The sequence below is a fragment of the Rhipicephalus microplus genome, chromosome 2, assembly GCF_043290135.1.
Source record: "Rhipicephalus microplus isolate Deutch F79 chromosome 2, USDA_Rmic, whole genome shotgun sequence".
Classification (NCBI taxonomy): domain Eukaryota; kingdom Metazoa; phylum Arthropoda; class Arachnida; order Ixodida; family Ixodidae; genus Rhipicephalus; species Rhipicephalus microplus.
In genome coordinates, this window is record NC_134701.1 from 132,520,746 (window position 1) to 132,533,792 (window position 13,047).

The 13,047-nt window shown below is 47.4% G+C and overlaps 20 non-coding genes across 20 annotated transcripts; all 20 read right to left on the reverse strand.

Moving 5' to 3' along the window:
* Nucleotides 1–694: 694 nt before the first annotated feature.
* TRNAL-UAA (transfer RNA leucine (anticodon UAA)) lies at nucleotides 695–813 on the reverse strand. The gene is made up of 2 exons: nucleotides 776–813; nucleotides 695–740 (listed from the first exon to the last, which is right to left on the reverse strand). It is a non-coding gene; the product is annotated as a tRNA-Leu (tRNA).
* Nucleotides 814–1,432: 619 nt separating this feature from the next.
* TRNAL-UAA (transfer RNA leucine (anticodon UAA)) lies at nucleotides 1,433–1,551 on the reverse strand. Its single transcript has 2 exons — nucleotides 1,514–1,551; nucleotides 1,433–1,478 (listed from the first exon to the last, which is right to left on the reverse strand). It is a non-coding gene; the product is annotated as a tRNA-Leu (tRNA).
* A 61-nt stretch (nucleotides 1,552–1,612) lies between these two features.
* TRNAL-UAA (transfer RNA leucine (anticodon UAA)) lies at nucleotides 1,613–1,731 on the reverse strand. Its single transcript has 2 exons — nucleotides 1,694–1,731; nucleotides 1,613–1,658 (listed from the first exon to the last, which is right to left on the reverse strand). It is a non-coding gene; the product is annotated as a tRNA-Leu (tRNA).
* Nucleotides 1,732–2,343: 612 nt separating this feature from the next.
* On the reverse strand, nucleotides 2,344–2,462 carry TRNAI-UAU (transfer RNA isoleucine (anticodon UAU)). The gene is made up of 2 exons: nucleotides 2,425–2,462; nucleotides 2,344–2,389 (listed from the first exon to the last, which is right to left on the reverse strand). It is a non-coding gene; the product is annotated as a tRNA-Ile (tRNA).
* Nucleotides 2,463–3,148: 686 nt separating this feature from the next.
* Nucleotides 3,149–3,267, reverse strand: TRNAL-CAA (transfer RNA leucine (anticodon CAA)). Its single transcript has 2 exons — nucleotides 3,230–3,267; nucleotides 3,149–3,194 (listed from the first exon to the last, which is right to left on the reverse strand). It is a non-coding gene; the product is annotated as a tRNA-Leu (tRNA).
* A 429-nt stretch (nucleotides 3,268–3,696) lies between these two features.
* Nucleotides 3,697–3,815, reverse strand: TRNAL-CAA (transfer RNA leucine (anticodon CAA)). The gene is made up of 2 exons: nucleotides 3,778–3,815; nucleotides 3,697–3,742 (listed from the first exon to the last, which is right to left on the reverse strand). It is a non-coding gene; the product is annotated as a tRNA-Leu (tRNA).
* A 64-nt stretch (nucleotides 3,816–3,879) lies between these two features.
* On the reverse strand, nucleotides 3,880–3,998 carry TRNAL-UAA (transfer RNA leucine (anticodon UAA)). Its single transcript has 2 exons — nucleotides 3,961–3,998; nucleotides 3,880–3,925 (listed from the first exon to the last, which is right to left on the reverse strand). It is a non-coding gene; the product is annotated as a tRNA-Leu (tRNA).
* A 249-nt stretch (nucleotides 3,999–4,247) lies between these two features.
* Nucleotides 4,248–4,366, reverse strand: TRNAL-CAA (transfer RNA leucine (anticodon CAA)). Its single transcript has 2 exons — nucleotides 4,329–4,366; nucleotides 4,248–4,293 (listed from the first exon to the last, which is right to left on the reverse strand). It is a non-coding gene; the product is annotated as a tRNA-Leu (tRNA).
* A 796-nt stretch (nucleotides 4,367–5,162) lies between these two features.
* TRNAL-CAA (transfer RNA leucine (anticodon CAA)) lies at nucleotides 5,163–5,281 on the reverse strand. The gene is made up of 2 exons: nucleotides 5,244–5,281; nucleotides 5,163–5,208 (listed from the first exon to the last, which is right to left on the reverse strand). It is a non-coding gene; the product is annotated as a tRNA-Leu (tRNA).
* A 797-nt stretch (nucleotides 5,282–6,078) lies between these two features.
* Nucleotides 6,079–6,197, reverse strand: TRNAL-CAA (transfer RNA leucine (anticodon CAA)). Its single transcript has 2 exons — nucleotides 6,160–6,197; nucleotides 6,079–6,124 (listed from the first exon to the last, which is right to left on the reverse strand). It is a non-coding gene; the product is annotated as a tRNA-Leu (tRNA).
* Nucleotides 6,198–6,629: 432 nt separating this feature from the next.
* Nucleotides 6,630–6,748, reverse strand: TRNAL-UAA (transfer RNA leucine (anticodon UAA)). The gene is made up of 2 exons: nucleotides 6,711–6,748; nucleotides 6,630–6,675 (listed from the first exon to the last, which is right to left on the reverse strand). It is a non-coding gene; the product is annotated as a tRNA-Leu (tRNA).
* Nucleotides 6,749–7,731: 983 nt separating this feature from the next.
* On the reverse strand, nucleotides 7,732–7,850 carry TRNAL-UAA (transfer RNA leucine (anticodon UAA)). The gene is made up of 2 exons: nucleotides 7,813–7,850; nucleotides 7,732–7,777 (listed from the first exon to the last, which is right to left on the reverse strand). It is a non-coding gene; the product is annotated as a tRNA-Leu (tRNA).
* Nucleotides 7,851–8,095: 245 nt separating this feature from the next.
* TRNAL-CAA (transfer RNA leucine (anticodon CAA)) lies at nucleotides 8,096–8,214 on the reverse strand. The gene is made up of 2 exons: nucleotides 8,177–8,214; nucleotides 8,096–8,141 (listed from the first exon to the last, which is right to left on the reverse strand). It is a non-coding gene; the product is annotated as a tRNA-Leu (tRNA).
* A 64-nt stretch (nucleotides 8,215–8,278) lies between these two features.
* Nucleotides 8,279–8,397, reverse strand: TRNAL-CAA (transfer RNA leucine (anticodon CAA)). Its single transcript has 2 exons — nucleotides 8,360–8,397; nucleotides 8,279–8,324 (listed from the first exon to the last, which is right to left on the reverse strand). It is a non-coding gene; the product is annotated as a tRNA-Leu (tRNA).
* Nucleotides 8,398–8,461: 64 nt separating this feature from the next.
* On the reverse strand, nucleotides 8,462–8,580 carry TRNAL-UAA (transfer RNA leucine (anticodon UAA)). The gene is made up of 2 exons: nucleotides 8,543–8,580; nucleotides 8,462–8,507 (listed from the first exon to the last, which is right to left on the reverse strand). It is a non-coding gene; the product is annotated as a tRNA-Leu (tRNA).
* Nucleotides 8,581–9,011: 431 nt separating this feature from the next.
* On the reverse strand, nucleotides 9,012–9,130 carry TRNAL-CAA (transfer RNA leucine (anticodon CAA)). The gene is made up of 2 exons: nucleotides 9,093–9,130; nucleotides 9,012–9,057 (listed from the first exon to the last, which is right to left on the reverse strand). It is a non-coding gene; the product is annotated as a tRNA-Leu (tRNA).
* Nucleotides 9,131–9,936: 806 nt separating this feature from the next.
* Nucleotides 9,937–10,055, reverse strand: TRNAI-UAU (transfer RNA isoleucine (anticodon UAU)). Its single transcript has 2 exons — nucleotides 10,018–10,055; nucleotides 9,937–9,982 (listed from the first exon to the last, which is right to left on the reverse strand). It is a non-coding gene; the product is annotated as a tRNA-Ile (tRNA).
* A 1,417-nt stretch (nucleotides 10,056–11,472) lies between these two features.
* TRNAL-UAG (transfer RNA leucine (anticodon UAG)) lies at nucleotides 11,473–11,591 on the reverse strand. The gene is made up of 2 exons: nucleotides 11,554–11,591; nucleotides 11,473–11,518 (listed from the first exon to the last, which is right to left on the reverse strand). It is a non-coding gene; the product is annotated as a tRNA-Leu (tRNA).
* A 610-nt stretch (nucleotides 11,592–12,201) lies between these two features.
* Nucleotides 12,202–12,320, reverse strand: TRNAL-UAA (transfer RNA leucine (anticodon UAA)). The gene is made up of 2 exons: nucleotides 12,283–12,320; nucleotides 12,202–12,247 (listed from the first exon to the last, which is right to left on the reverse strand). It is a non-coding gene; the product is annotated as a tRNA-Leu (tRNA).
* Nucleotides 12,321–12,570: 250 nt separating this feature from the next.
* TRNAL-UAA (transfer RNA leucine (anticodon UAA)) lies at nucleotides 12,571–12,689 on the reverse strand. Its single transcript has 2 exons — nucleotides 12,652–12,689; nucleotides 12,571–12,616 (listed from the first exon to the last, which is right to left on the reverse strand). It is a non-coding gene; the product is annotated as a tRNA-Leu (tRNA).
* Between the last annotated feature and the right edge of the window lie 358 nt (nucleotides 12,690–13,047).

The window sequence follows — 13,047 nt, forward strand, 5'->3', positions numbered from 1 at the left end:
CCAGAAGCCTCGTTCAAGACGTATCACTGGGCAAAGTTTCCCTTGAGTCTGGCGCCTTGGACCACTCGGCATATCTGACAAAATATATCAGCCCCAGCAAAAGAAGACACTGACTTTATGCTCGTAGTAAAGTAAAAAAAAGAGTTTGTATGAAGTGGCATTTGAACCCACGCCCACACACCTGGACCAGAAGCCTTGTTAAACCCGTATCACTGGGCAAGGTTTCCCTTAAGTCTGGCGCTTTCGACCACTCGGCCATTCAGACACACTATTTCAGCCCAGCAAAAGGAGACACTGACTTTGTTCTGGTAGTAAAGTAAAAAAAAGTTTGTCAGAAGTGGGATTTGAACGCACGCCCCCATACTTGGACCAGAAGCCTCGTTCAACACGTATTACTGGGCAAGGTTTCCCTTTAGTCTGGCGCCTTTAACCACTTGGCCATTCTGACACAATATTTCAGCCCAGCAAAAGGAGAGATTGACTTTGTTCTGGTAGTAAAGTAAAAAAAGTTTGTCAGAAGTGGGATTCGAACCCATACCACATACGTGGACCAGAAGCTTCGTTCAACCCGTATCACTATGCAAGCTTTCCCTTGAGTCTGGCGTCTTGACTACTCGGCCATTCTGACTCGATATATCAGCACCTGAAAAAGAAAGACACTGACTTTATACTGGTAGTAAAGTAACAAAAAGAGAGTCAGAAGTGGGATTTGAACCCACGCCCACATACGTGGCCCAGAAGCCTCGTTCAACCCGTATCACTGGGCAAAGTTTCCCTTAGGTCTGGCGCCTTAGACCACTCGGCAATTCTGACATGATATTTCAGCCCCAGCAAAAAAATACACTGACATTGTGCTGGTATTAAAGTAAAAAATAGAGTTTGGCAGAAGTGGGATTTGAACCCACGCCCACATACGTGATCCAGAAGCCTCGTTCAAAAGGTACCACTGGGTAACGTTTTCCTTGCGTCTGGCGCCTTGAACCAGTCGGACATTCTGACACGATATTTCAGCCCCAGCAAAAGAGATACTGACTTTGTGCTGGTAGTGAAGTAAAAAAAAAGTTTGTCAGAAGTGGGATTCGAACCCACACCCACATACGTGGACCAGAAGCCTCGTTCAACCCGTATCACTGGGCAAGGTTTCCCTTGAGTCTGGCGCCTTAGACCACTCGGCATTTATTACACGATATTTCAGCCCCACCAAAAGGAGACACTGACTTTCTGCTGGTTTTAAAGTAAAAAGAAGGGTTTGTCAGATGTGGGATTTGAACCCACGCCCACATACGTGGACCAGAAGCCTCGTTCAACACATATCACTGGGCAAGGTTTCCCTTAAATCTGGCGCCTTCGACCACTCAGTCATTCTGACACAATATTTCGGCCCAGCAAAAGGAGACACTGACTTTGTTCTGGTAGTAGATCAAAAAAAGTTTGTCAGAAGTGGGATTTGAACCCACGCCCGCATACGTGGACCAGAAGCCTCGTTCAACCCGTATCACTAGGCACGGTTTCCCTTAAGTCTAGAGCCTTAGACCACTCGGCCATTCTGACAAAATATTTCAGCCCAGCAAAAGGAGACACTGACTTTGTGCTGGTATTAAAGTAAAAAAATTGTCAGAAGTGGGATTTGAACCCACGCCCACATACGTGGACCAGAAGTCTCGTTCAACCCGTATCTCTGGGCAAGGTTTCCCTTAAGTCTGGCGCCTTTGACCACTCGGCCATTCTGCCATGATACTTCAGCCCAGCAAAAGGAGACACTGACTTTGTTCTGCTAATAAAGTAAAAAAAAAGTTTGGCAGAAGTGGGATTTGAACCCACGCCCACATACGTGGACCAGAAGCCTCGTTCAAGACGTATAACTGGGCAAAGTTTCCCTTGAGTCTTGCGCCTTGGACCACTCGGCATATCTGACACAATATATCAACCGCAGCAAAAGAAGACACTGACTTTAGGCTCGTAGTAAAGTAAAAAAAGAAAACGTCTGAAGTGGCATTTGAACCCACGCCCACACACCTGGACCAGAAGCCTCGTTCAACCCGTATCACTGGGCAAGGTTTCCCTTGAGTGGTGCCTTAGACCACTCAGCCCTTCTTACACGATGTTATAGCCCCAGCGAAAAAAGACACTTACTTTATGCTGGTAATAAAGTAAAAAAAATGTTTGTCAGAAGTGGGATTCAAACCCACGCCCACATACGTGGACCAAAAGCCTCTTTTAACCCGTATCACTGGGCAAGGTTTCCCTTGAGTCTGGCGCCTTAGACAACTCGGCTATTTTGATACGATATGTCAGCCCCAGCAAAAAAAGACACTGACTCTGTGCTGTAGTAAATAAAAAAATTGTCAGAAGTGGGATTCAAACCCACGCACACATACGTGGACCAGAAGCCTCGTTCAACCCGTATCACAGGGCAAGGTTTTCCATAAGTCTGGCGCCTTAGACCACTCGGCCATTCTGACACGATATTTCAGCCCAGCAAAAGGAGACACTGACTTTGTTCTGGTAGTAAAGTAAAAAAAGTTTCTCAGAAGTGAGATTCGAACCCACGCACACACACGTGGGCCAGAAGCCTCGTTCAACCCGTATCACTGGGCAAGGTTTCTCTTGAGTCTGGTGCCTTAGACCTGCCCCGCCGCGGTGGTCTAGTGGCTAAGGTACTCGGCTGCTGACCCGCAAGTCGCGGGTTCGATTCCCGGCTGCGGCGGCTGCATTTCCGATGGAGGCGGAAATGTTGTAGGCCCGTGTGCTCAGATTTGGGTGCACGTTAAAGAACCCCAGGTGCTCGAAATTTCCGGAGCCCTCCACTACGGCGTCTCTCATAATCAAATGGTGGTTTGGGGATGTTAAACCCCACAAATCAATCAATCATGGTGCCTTAGACCACTCGGTCCTTCTGACACAATATTTCAGCCCCAGCAAAAGAAGACATTGACTTTGTGCTGGTAGTAAAGTAAAAAAAAGATTCTCAGAAGTGAGATTCGATCCCACGCACACACACGTGGACCAGAAGCCTCTTTCAACCCATATCACTGGGCAAGGTTCCCCTTGAGTCGGGCGCCTTAGACCACTCGGCCCTTCTGACACGATTATAGCCCCAGCGAAAACAGACACTTACTTTATGCTGGTAATAAAGTAAAAAAATGTTTGTCAGAAGTGGGATTCAAACCCACGCCCACATACTTGGACCAAAAGCCTCTTTCAACCCGTGTCACTGGGCCAGGTTTCCCTTGAATCTGGCGCCTTAGACCACTCGGCCATTCTGACACGATGTATCAGCCCCAGCAAAAAATACACTGACTTTGTGCTGGTAGTAAATTAAAAAAGTTTGTCAGAAGTGCGATTCGAACCCACGCACACATACGTGGACCAGAATTCTCGTTACACTCTTATCACTCGGCAAGGTTTACTTTGAGTGTGGCACCTTAGACCACTCGGCCATTCTGATACGATATGTCAGCCCCAGTAAAAGAAGACACTGACTTTGTGCTGGTAGTAAAGTAAAAAAAAGTTTGTCAGAAGTGGAATTCGAACCCACGCCCACATACGTGGACCAGAAGCCTCGTTCAAGCCATATCACTGGGAAAGGTTTCCCTTGAGTCTGGTGCTTTAGACCACTCGGCCCTTCTGACACGGTGTTTTAGCCCCAGTAAAAGAAGACACTGACTTTGTGCTGGTAGTAAAGTAAAAAAAGTTTGTCAGAAGTGGAATTCGAACCCTCGCCCACATACGTGGACCAGAAGCCTCGTTCAAGCCATATCACTGAGAAAGGTTTCCCTTGAGTCTGGCGCCTTAAACCACTCGGCCATTCTGACACAATATTTCAGCCCCAGCAAAAGGGGACACTGACTTTGTGCCGGTAGTAAAGTAAAAAAAGTTTGTCAGAAGTGGGATTCGAACCCATGCCCACATACGTGGACCAGAAGCCTCCTTGAACCCGTATCACTAGGCAAGGTTTTCTTTAAGTCTGGCGCCTTAGACCACTCGGCTCTTCTGACTCGATATATCAGCACCAGCAAAAGAAAGACACTGACTTTATACTGTTAGTAAAGTAACAAAAAGAGTGTCAGAAGTGCGATTTGAACCCAAGCCGACATACGTGGACCAGAAGCCTCGTTCAACCCGTATCACTGTGCAAGGTTTCCCTTAAGTCTGGCGGCTTCGATCACTCATCCATTCTGACACAATATATCAGCCCAGCAAAAGGAGACACTGACTTTGTACTGCTAGTAAAGTAAAAAAAAGTTTGTCAGAAGTGGGATTCGAACCCACGCCCACATACGTGGACCAGAAGCCTCGTTCAACCCGTATCACTGGGCAAGGTTTCTCTTGAGTCTGGTGCTTTAGACCACTCGGCCCTTCTGACACGATGTTTCAGCCCCAGCAAAAGAAGACACTGACTTTATGCTGGTAGTAAAGTAAAAAAGAGTTTGCCAGAATTGGGATTCGAACCCACGCCCACATACGTGGACCAGAAGCCTCGGTCAACCCGTATCACAGGGCAAGGTTTCCCTTAATTTTGGCGCCTAAGACCACTCGGCCATTCTGACACGATATTTCAGCCCAGCTAAAGGAGACACTGACTTTGTTCTGGTAGTAAAGTAAAAAAAGTTTGTCAGAAGTGGGATACGAACCCACGCACACATACGTGGACCACCAGCCTCGTTACACACTTATCACTGGGCAAGGTTGACTTGAGTCTGGCGCCTTAGACCACTCGGCCATTCTGACACGATATATCAGCCTCAGCAAAAGAAGACACTGATTTTATGCTCGTAGTAAAGTAAAAAAAAGAGTTTGTCTGAAGTGGGATTTGAACCCACACCCACATTCGTGGACCAGAGGCCTCGTTCAACCCGTATCACTGGGCAAGGTTTCCCTTGAGTCTGGCGCCTTACACCACTCGGCCATGCTGACACGATATATTAGCCCCAGCAAAAAAGACACTGACTTTATGCTGGTAGTAAAGTAAATAAGTTTGTCAGAAGTGGGATTCAAACCCACGCACACATACGTGGACAAGAAGCCTCGTTCAACCCGTATCACGGGGCAAGGTTACCCTTGAGTCTGGCGCCTTACACCACTCGGCCATGCTGACACGATATATAAGCCCCAGCAAAAAAGACACTGACTTTATGCTGGTAGTAAAGTAAGAAAAAGTTTGTCAGAAGTGGGATTCGAACCCACGCCCACTTACGTGGACCAGAAGCCTCGTTCAACCGGTATCACTGGGCAAGGTTTTCCTTGAGTCTGGCGCCTTAGACCTCTCGGCCATTATGACACGATATATAAGCCCCAGCCAAAGAAGACACTCACTTTATGCTCGTAGTAAAGTAAAAAAAAGAGTTTGTCTGAATTGGGATCTGAAGCCACGCCCACATACGTGGACCAGAAGCCTCGTTCAACACGTATTACTGGGCAAGGCTTTCTCTAGTCTGGCGCCTTCCACCACTTGGCCATTCTGACACAATAGTTCAGTCCAGCAAAAGGAGACATTGACTTTGTTCTGGTAGTAAAGTAAAAAAAGTTTGTCAGAAGTGGGATTCAAACCCACGCACACATACGTGGACAAGAAGCCTCGTTCAACCCGTATCACGGGGCAAGGTTTCTCTTGAGTCTGGTGCCTTAGACCACTCGGCCCTTTTTACACGATGTTATAGCCCCAGCGAAAAAAGACACTTACTTTATGCTGGTAATAAAGTAAAAAAATGTTTGTCAGAAGTGGGATTCAAACCCACGCCCGCATACGTGGACGAAAAGCCTCTTTTAACCCGTATCACTGGGCAAGGTTTCCCTTAAGTCTGTCGCCTTAGACCACTCGGCCATTCTGACACGATATATCAGCCCCAGCAAAACAAGACCCTGACTTTGTGCTGGTAGTAAAGTAAAAAATTTTGTCAGAAGTGCGATTCGAACCCACGCACACATACGTGGACCAGAATTCTCGTTACACTCTTATCACTCGGCAAGGTTTACTTTGAGTCTGGCACCTTAGACCACTCGGCCATTCTGATACGATATGTCAGCCCCAGTAAAACAAGACACTGACTTTGTGCTGGTAGTAAAGTAAAAAAGGTTTGTCAGAAGTGGAATTCGAACCCACGCCCACATGCGTGGACCAGAAGCCTCGTTCAAGCCATATCACTGGGAAAGGTTTCCCTTGAGTCTGGCGCCTTAAACCACTCGGCCATTCTGACACGATATTTCAGCCCCAGCAAAAGGAGACACTGATTTTGTGCCGGTAGTAAAGTAAAAAAAAGTTTGTCAGAAGTGGGATTCGAACATATGCCCACATACGTGGACCAGAAGCCTCGTTGAACCCGTATCACTGGGCAAGGTTTCCCTTGAATCTGGCGCCTTAGACCACTCGGCCATTCTGACACGAAATATCAGCCGCAGCAAAAGAAGACACTGACTTTGTGCTGGTAGTAAAGTAAAAAACGAATTTTGTCAGAAGTGCGCATCAAACGCATGCCCACATACATGGACCAGAAGCCTCGTTCAACCCGTATCACTGGGCAAGGTTACCCTTGAGTCTGGCACCTTACACCACTCGGCCATGCTGAAACGATATATTAGCCCCAGGAAAAAAGACACTGACTTTGTTATGGTAGTAAAGTAAAAAAATATGCAAGAAGTGGGATTCGAACCCACGCCCACATACGTGGACCAGAAGCCTCGTTCAACCCGTATCACAGGGCAAGGTTTCCCTTAAGTCTGGCGCCTTCGACCACTCGGCCATTCTGACACGATATTTCAGCCCAGCAAAAGGAGACACTGACTTTGTTCTGGAAGTAAAGTAAAAAAAATTGTCAGAAGTGGGATTCGAACCCATGCACACATACGTGGACGAGAAGCCTCGTTCAATTCATATCACTGGGCAAGGTTTCCCTTGAGTCTGGCGCCTTCAACCACTCGGCAATTCTGACATGATATTTCAGCCCCAGCAAAAAAAGACACTGACATTGTGCTCGTAGTAAAGTAAAAAAAAGAGTTTGTCTGAAGTGGGATCTGAAGCCACGCCCACATACGTGGACCAGAAGCCTCGTTCAACCCGTATCACAGGGCGGGGTTTACCATAAGTCTGGCGCCTTCGACCACACGGCCATTCTGACACGATGTTTCAGCCCCGCAAAACGAGACACTGACTTTGTTCTGGTAGAAAAGTAAAAAAACAGAGTTTGTCAGAATTGGGAATCGAACCCACGCCCACATACGTGGACCAGAAGCCTAGTTCAACCCGTATACTGGGCAAGGTTTCTCTTGAGTCTGGTGCTTTAGACCACACGGCCCTTCTGACACGGTGTTTTAGCCCCAGCAAAAGAAGACACTGAGTTTATGCTGGTACTAAAGTAAAAAAGAGTTCGCCAGAAGTGGGATTCGAACCCACACCCACATACATGGACCAGAAGCCTCGTTCAACCCGTATCACAGGGCAAGGTTTCCCTTAAGTCTGGCGCATTAGACCACTCGGCCATTCTGACACGATATTTCAGACCAGCAAAAGAAGACACTGACTTTGCTCAGGTGGTAAAGTAAAAAAAGATTCTCGGAAGTGGGATTCGAACCCACGCAAACATACGTGGACCAAAAGCCTCGTTTAACACGTATCACTGGGCAAGGTTTCTCTTGAGTCTGGTGCCTTACAAAACTCGGCCCTTCTGACACGATGTTTTAGCCCCAGCAAAAGAAGACACTGAGTTTATGCTGGTAGTAAAGTAAAAAAGAGTTTGCCAGAAGTGGGATTCGAACCCACGCCCACATACGTGGACCAGAAGCCTCGTTCAACCCGTATCACAGGGCAAGGTTTCCCTTAAGTCTGGCGCCTTAGACCACTCGCCCATTCTGACACGATATTTCAGACCAGCAAAAGGAGACACTGACTTTGTTCAGGTGGTAAAGTAAAAAAAGTTTTTCGGAAGTGGGATTCGAACCCACGCACACATACGTGGACCAAAAGCGTCGTTCAACCCGTATCACTGGGCAAGGTTTCGCTTGAGCCTGGTGCCTTAGACCACTCGGCCCTTCTGACACAATATTTCAGCCCCAGCAAAATTAGACACTGACTTTGTTCTGGTAGTAAAGTAAAAAAAAATGTCAAAAGTGGGATTCGAACCCACGCACACATACGTGGACCAGAAGCCTTGTTCAATATATATCACTGGGCATGGTTTCCCTTGAGTCTGGCGCCTTCAACCACTCGGCCATTCTGATACGATATATCAGCCCCAGCAAAAAAAGACACTGACTTTGTGCTGGTAGTAAAGTAAAAAAAGTTTGTCAGAAGTGGGAATCGAACCCATGCCCACAAAAGTGGACTAGAAGCCTCGTTCAACCCGTATCACTGGGCAAGGCTTCTCTTGAGTCTGGCGCCTTCGATCACTCGGCCATTCTGACACAATATTTCAGCCCAGCAAATGGAGACACTGACTTTGTTCTGGTAGTAAAGTAAAAGAAAGTTTGTCAGAAGTGGGATTTGAACCCACGCCCACATACGTGGACCAGAAGCCTCGTTCAACACGTATCACTGGGCAAAGTTTCCCTTAAGTCTGGCGCTCTCGACCACTCGGCCATTCTGACAAAATACTTCAGCCCAGCAAAAGGAGACATTGACTTTGTTCTGGTAGTAAAGTAAAAAAAAAGTTTGTCAGAAGTGAGATTCGAACCCATGCCACATACGTGGACCAGAAGCTTCGTTCAACCCGTATCACTATGCAAGCTTTTCCTTGAGTCTGGCGTCTCGACTACTCGGCCATTGGACTCGATATATCAGCTCCAGCAAAGCAAGACACTGACTTTATACTGGTAGTAAAGTAACAAAAAGAGAGTCAGAAGGGGGGTTTGAACCCACGCCCACATACGTCGACACGAAAACCTCGTTCAACCCGTATCACTGGGCAAGGTTTTCCTTGAGGTTGGCGCCTTAGACCACTCGGCCATTCTGACACGATATATTAGCCCCAGCAAAAGAAGACACTGACTTTATGCTGGTAGTAAAGTAAGAAAAAGTCTGTCAGAAGTGGGATTCGAACCCACGCCCACTTACGTGGACCAGAAGCCTCGTTCAACCCGTATCACTAGGCAAGATTTTCCTTGAGTCTGGCGCCTTAGACCACTCGGCTATTCTGACTCAATATATCAGCACCAGTAAAAGAAAGAGACTGACTTTATACTGGTAGTAAAGTAACAAAAAGAGTGTCAGAAGTGCGATTTGAACCCATGCCGACATACGTGGACCAGAAGCCTCGTTCAACCCGTATCACTGGGCAAGGTTTCCCTTAACTCTGGCGCCTTCGACCACTCGGCCATTATGACACGATATATAAGCCCCAGCCAAAGAAGACACTGACTTTATGCTCGTAGTAAAGAAAAAAAAGAGTTTGTCTGAAGTGGGATCTGAAGCCACGCCCACATACGTGGACCAGAAGCCTCGTTCAACCTGTATCACAGGGCGAGGTTTCCCTTAAGTCTGGCGCCTTCGACCACACGGCCATTCTGACACGATGTTTCAGCCCCGCAAAACGAGACACTGACTTTGTTCTGGTAGAAAAGTAAAAAAAAAACAGAGTTTGTCAGAATTGGGAATCGAACCCACGCCCACATACGTGGACCAGAAGCCTAGTTCAACCCGTATCACTGGGCAAGGTTTCTCTTGAGTCTGGTGCTTTAGACCACTCGGCCCTTCTGACACGGTGTTTCAGACCAGCAAAAGGAGACACTGACTTTGTTCAGGTGGTAAAGTAAAAAAAGTTTCTCGGAAGTGGGATTCGAACCCACGCACACATACGTGGACCAAAAGCCTCGTTCAACCCGTATCACTGGGCAAGGTTTCTCTTGAGTCTGGTGCCTTAGACCACTCGGCCCTACTGACACAATATTTTAGCCCCAGCAAAAGAAGACATTGACTTTGTGCTGGTAGTAAAGTAAAAAAGAGTTTGTCAGAAGTGGGATTCGAACACACGCCCACATACGTGGACCAGAAGCCTCGTTCAACCCGTATCACAGGGCAAGGTTTTCCATAAGTCTGGCGCCTAAGACCACTCGGCCATTCTGACACGATATTTCAGCCCAGCAAAAGGAGACACTGACTTTGTTCTGGTAGTAAAGTAAAAAAAGTTTCTCAGAAGTGAGATTCGAACCCACGCACACACACGTGGGCCAGAAGCCTCATTCAACCCATATCACTGGGCAAGGTTTCTTTTGAGTCTGGTGCCTTAGACCTGCCCCGCCGCGGTGGTCTAGTGGCTAAGGTACTCGTCTGCTGACCCGCAAGTCGCGGGTTCGATTCCCGGCTGCGGCGGCTGCATTTCCGATGGAGGCGGAAATGTTGTAGGCCCATGTGCTCAGATTTGGGTGCACGTTAAAGAACCCCAGGTGGTCGAAATTTCCGGAGCCCTCCACTACGGCGTCTCTCATAATTCAATGGTGGTTTTGGGACGTTAAACCCCACAAATCAATCAATCATGGTGCCTTAGACCACTCAGCCCTTCTGACACAATATTTTAGCCCCAGCAAAAGAAGACGTTGACTTTGTGCTGGTAGTAAAGTAAGAAAAATTCTCAGAAGTGAGATTCGAACCCACGCACACACACGTGGACCAGAAGCCTCTTTCAACCCATATCACTGGGCAAGGTTCCCCTTGAGTCGGGCGCCTTAGAGCACTCGGCCATTCTGACACGATATATCAGCCCCAAAAAGAAGACACTGACTTTTTGCTGGTAGTAAAGTAAAAAAAGTTTTCAGAATTGACATTCGAACCCACGCACACATACGTGGACAAGAAGCCTCGTTCAACCCGTATCACGTGGCAAGGTTCTTCTTGAGTCTGGTGCTTTAGACCACTCGGCCCTTCTGACACGCTTATAGCCCCAGCGAAAAAAGACACTTACTTTATGCTGGTAATAAAGTAAAAAAATGTTTTTCAGAAGTGGGATTCAAACCCACGCCCACATACTTTGACCAAAAGCGTCTTTCAACCCGTGTCACTGGGCAAGGTTTCCCTTGAATCTGGCGCCTTAGACCACTCGGCCATTCTGACACGATGTATCAGCCCCAGCAAAAAATACACTGACTTTGTGCTGGTAGTAAATTAAAAACGTTTGTCAGAAGTGCGATTCGAACCCACGCACACATACGTGGACCAGAATTCTCGTTACACTCTTATCACTCGGCAAGGTTTACTTTGAGTGTGGCACCTTAGACCACTCGGCCATTCTGATACGATATGTCAGCCCCAGTAAAAGAAGACACTGACTTTGTGCTGGTAGTAAAGTAAAAAAAAGAGTTTGTCTGAAGTGGCATTTGAACCCACGCCCACACACCTGGACCAGAAGCCTCGTTCAACCCGTATCACTGGGCAAGGTTTCCCTTGAGACTGGCGCCTTAGACCACTCGGCAATAATTACACGATATTTCAGCCCCACCAAAAGGAGACACTGACTTTCTGCTGGTAGTAAAGTAAAAAGAAGGGTTTGTCAGAAGTGGGATTTGAACCCACGCCCACATACGTGGACTAGAAGCCTCGTTCAACATGTATCACTGGGCATGGTTTCCCCTAAATCTGGCGCCTTCGACCACTCGGCCATTCTGACACGATATTTCGGCCCAGCAAAAGGAGACACTGACTTTGTTCTGGTAGTAGATCAAAAAAGTTTGTGAGAAGTGGGATTCGAACCCACGCCCGCATACGTGGTCTAGAAGCCTCGTTCAACCCGTATCACTGGGCAAGGCTTCCCTTAAGTCTGGTGCCTTCGACCACTCGGCCATTCTGACAGGATACTTCAGCCCAGCAAAAGGAGACACTGACTTTGTTATGGTAGTAAAGTAAGAAAAAATGTCAGAAGTGGGATTCGAACCCATGCACACATACGTGGACCAGAAGCCTTGTTCAATTCATATCACTGGGCAAGGTTTCCCTTGAGTCTGGCGCCTTCAACCACTCGGCCATTCTGATACGATTTATCAGCCCCAGCAAAAGAAGACACTGACTTTGTGCTGGTAGTAAAGTAAAAAAAAGTTTGTCAGAAGTGGGAATCGAATCCATGCCCACATACGTGGACGAGAAGCCTCGTTCAACCCGTAATACTGGGCAAGGCTTCTCTTGAGTCTGGCGCCTTCGACCACTCGGCCATTCTGACACAATATTTCAGCCCAGCAAAAGGAGACACTGACTTTGATCTGGTAGTAAAGTAAAAAAAAGTTTGTCAAAAGTGGGATTTGAACCCACGCCCACATACGTGGACCAGAAGCCTCGTTCAACACGTATCACTGGGCAAAGTTTCCCTTAAGTCTGGCGCCTTCGACCACTCGGCCAATCTGACACAATATTTCAGCCCATCAAAAGGAGACACTGACTTTGCGCTGGTATTAAAGTAAAAAAAGTTTGTCAGAAAGAGGATTCAAATCCACGCCCATATACGTGGACCAGAAGCCTCGTTCAACCCGTATCACTGCGCAAGGTTTCCCTTATGTCTAGCGCCTTAGACCACTCGGCCATTTGGACACAATATTTCAGCCCAGCAAAAGGAGACACTTATTTTGTGCTGGTATTAAAGTAAAAAAAATAGAGTCTGTCAGAAGTGGGATTTGAACCCACGCCCACATACGTGGACCAGAAGTCTCGTTCAACCCGCATCTCTGGGCAAGGTTCCCCTTAAGTCTGGAGCCTTTGACCACTCGGCCATTCTGCCATGATGCTTCAGCCCAGCAAAAGGAGACACTGACTTTGTTCTGGTAGTAAAGTAAAAAGATGTTTGTCAGAAGTGGGATTTGAACCCACGCCCACATACGTGTACCAGAAGCCTCGTTCAAGACGTATCACTGGGCAAAGTTTCCCTTGAGTCTGGCGCCTTGGACCACTCGGCATATCTGACACAATATTTCAGCCCAGCAAAAGGAGACATTGACTTTGTTCTGGTAGTAAAGTAAAAAAAGTTTGTCAGAAGTGGGATTCGAACCCATACCACATACGTGGACCAGAAGCTTCGTTCAACCCGTATCACTATGCAAGCTTTCCCTTGAGTCTGGCGTCTTGACTACTCGGCCATT